This window comes from Canis aureus, chromosome 28 (genome assembly GCF_053574225.1).
Source record: "Canis aureus isolate CA01 chromosome 28, VMU_Caureus_v.1.0, whole genome shotgun sequence".
In the NCBI taxonomy this organism is placed as follows: Eukaryota; Metazoa; Chordata; class Mammalia; order Carnivora; family Canidae; genus Canis; species Canis aureus.
Window position 1 is genome coordinate 19,453,983 of NC_135638.1, and position 2,935 is coordinate 19,456,917.

At 49.5% G+C, this 2,935-nt stretch overlaps 1 pseudogene; it reads left to right on the plus strand.

Annotated features, from left to right (window-relative positions):
• Nucleotides 1–741: 741 nt before the first annotated feature.
• On the plus strand, nucleotides 742–2,320 carry LOC144300490 (MAP kinase-interacting serine/threonine-protein kinase 1 pseudogene; annotated as a pseudogene).
• Nucleotides 2,321–2,935: the final 615 nt, after the last annotated feature.

A 2,935-nucleotide genomic window follows, 5' to 3' on the forward strand; every position in this document is an offset into this window, starting at 1 on the left:
ACAAGGGAAAATTTACAAGATTACCAGCTGATTTTTCAGCAGAAACTGAAGCCTTAAGGGAGTGGCATGATATATTCAAAGTACGGAAGGAAAAAAACAATAACCAAGAATACTCAATAAGGCTGTCATTCAGATTTGAAGGAGAGATAAAGTTTCCCAGAAAAATGAAAGATAAAGGGGTTTATCACTATTAAACTAACCTTACAAGAAATGTTTTTTTTTAAGATTTTATTCATTTATTCATGAGAGACACAGAGAGAGGCAGATACAAAAGCAAATATTCATAAACATAAAGAGAGAAATTGATGCTAGTACAAAAATAGTAGGGGAGTTTACTACTCCACTAATATCAGTGGATGGATAGATCATCCAGACAGAAAAATAAAAAAGGAAACATCTTTAAATCACACATTAGATCAGATGTACATAATAGATATATAGAGAACATTAGATCCAAAAACAACAGAATACACATTCTTTTCAAGTGCACATGGAACATTCCTCAGAATAGATCACATATTAGGCCATAAAACAAGATTAAATAAATTTAAGAAGATTGAACCATACCAGACTTCTTTTCCAACCACAGCAGCATGAAACTAGAAATAATTCACAAGAAAAACATTGGGAAATAAAACATGTGGAGACTAAAAGTCATACTAAACAATCAATAATGGGTCAATGAGGCAATCAAAGAAGTACAAAAATACATGGACACAAATGACAATAAAAACAAAATGGTCCGGGCAGCCCATTCAGCAGTTCAGCACCGCCTTCAGCCTAGGGCCCGATCCTGGAGACCCGAGATCGAGTCCTATATCCGGCTCCCTGCATGGAGCCTGCTTCTCCCTCTGCCTGTGTCTCTGCCTCTCTCTCTCTGTCTCTCATGAATAAATAAATAAAATCTTTTTTTTAAATGGTCCAAAATCTCTGGGATACAGTGAAAGCAGTTCTAAGAAGGAAGCTACAACATAGATCTGCCTCAAGAAACAAGAAACCTAGCTGGCTCTGTCGGTGGAGCATGCAACTATTGACCTCAGGGTGTGGGTGCACGGGACCGGTGCGGCCGCTGAGATTTTCATGCCAGATGAAGCAAAAGCCGGTGGGGAAGTGAAGAATGCCTGCCACCTCCAGAGACTATTGAAAGACTTCCTGTAGCTGGAAGACGGCAGCCCTCTGGCAGGAGCATTATTTCATTATTTCATTTCAGTTTACAGAAGATTTAGTTCTCAGAAGCTGGACAAGAGATGGGCCGCAGTGAACCCCTTCCCATTGCAGAGGGTGACAAGAAGAAAAAGCAGCGAAAGGCCCGGGCCACTGTCTCCTTACCAGGGAAGCTTGAAGACACACACAAGCTGACCTCTGAACTGCTCGGAGAGGGAGCCTATGGCAACGTTCAAGGGCCGTGAGCCTGCAGAACAGAGTATGCTGTCAAAATCATCGAAAACCAAGCAGGGCACAGTCGGAGTAGGGTATGTAGAGAAGTGGAGACGCTCTATCAGTGTCAAGGAAACAAGAACATTTTGGAGCTGATTGAGTTCTTTGAAGATGACACAAGGTTTTACTTGGTCTTTGAGAAATTGCAAGGAGGCTCCATCCTGGCCCACCTCCAGAAGCAGAAACGCTTCAAGGAGCCAGAAGCCAGAAGCCAGCCGAGTGGTGCGCGATGTGGCCGCTGCCCTTGACTTCCTGCACACCAGAGGCATCGCTCACCGCGATCTGAAGCCAGAAAATATATTGTGTGAGTCTCCAGTGAAAATCTGTGACTTTGACTTGGGCAGTGGGGTGAAACCCCCACTGTACCCCCATAACCACACCGGAGCTGACCACTCCATGTGGCTCTGCAGAGGACGTGGCCCAGGAGGTGGTGGAGGTCTTCAGGGATGAGGCCCCTTTTTACGACAAGCACTGTGACCTGTGGAGCCTGGGTGTGGTCCTCGACTTCATGCTGACCGGCTCCCCCCCCCCCTTTGTAGGTCACTGTGGGACCGTCTGTGGCTGGGACCAGGGAGGAGCCTGCAGGATGTGCCAGAACGAGCTTTTTGAGGGCATCCGGGAAGGCAAGCATGAGTTTCCTGACAAGGACTGGGCGAAGCCAAAGACCTCATCTCCAAGCTCCTGGCTCGAGATGCCAAGCGGAGACTGGGTGCTGCCCAAGTCGTGCAGCATCCGTGGGTGCAGGGCCAAGCTCCAGAAAGAGGACTGCCCCGCCACAAGTGCTCCAGAGAAATAGCAGCACGATGCACTGACACTCTTCGCAGCTGAGGCCATGGCGCTCAACCGCCAGCTTTCTCAGCGTGAGCAAGACGAGCTGGCACAGTCATCCGAGTCCCTCCCGGGTCGAGGGTCTCTTTCCCCTCCCTGCAAGTCACGCCTGGCCCGCCCAAGGGCCCTGGCCCGGGCAGGCCGCAGCGACCACCCGGAACCGGGCCCAACTCCGGCCAGCTTGGGGACCTCGGCCTGCCTAGGCCCCGCCAAAGTCCGCAGGGCAAGCAGAAGCAGCTGCTCCGGGCCCCATCCCCGACAAGGGCCTGAGGTTCCCACCCAACCCCTCGTTTCCCCAGAGCTCTCCAGGAGACAGCTCTATCCCAACGGGTTGTCTTGGGGGATCCCTGGGTGGCTCAGCGGTTTAGCACCCACCTTTGGCCCAGGGTGTGATCCTGGAGTCCCTGGATCGAGTCCCGTGTCAGGCTCCCTGTGTGGAGCCTGCTTCTCCCTCTGCCTCTCTCTCTTTCTCTCTCTCTCTCTCTCTCTCTCTGTCTTTCATAAGAAATAAATACAATTTTTGAAAAGAAAACGAAAGCAATCATTTGCCATTTTGCATAATCGCCTGCAGCAGGGACATCTCTGCTGCTGGGCTCCTGCGCACCTGAGGGCTGGGTGTGGGTTTCCAGGTGTGCAGCCCAGTATTGGGTAAAGAGAATACTTAAAATTA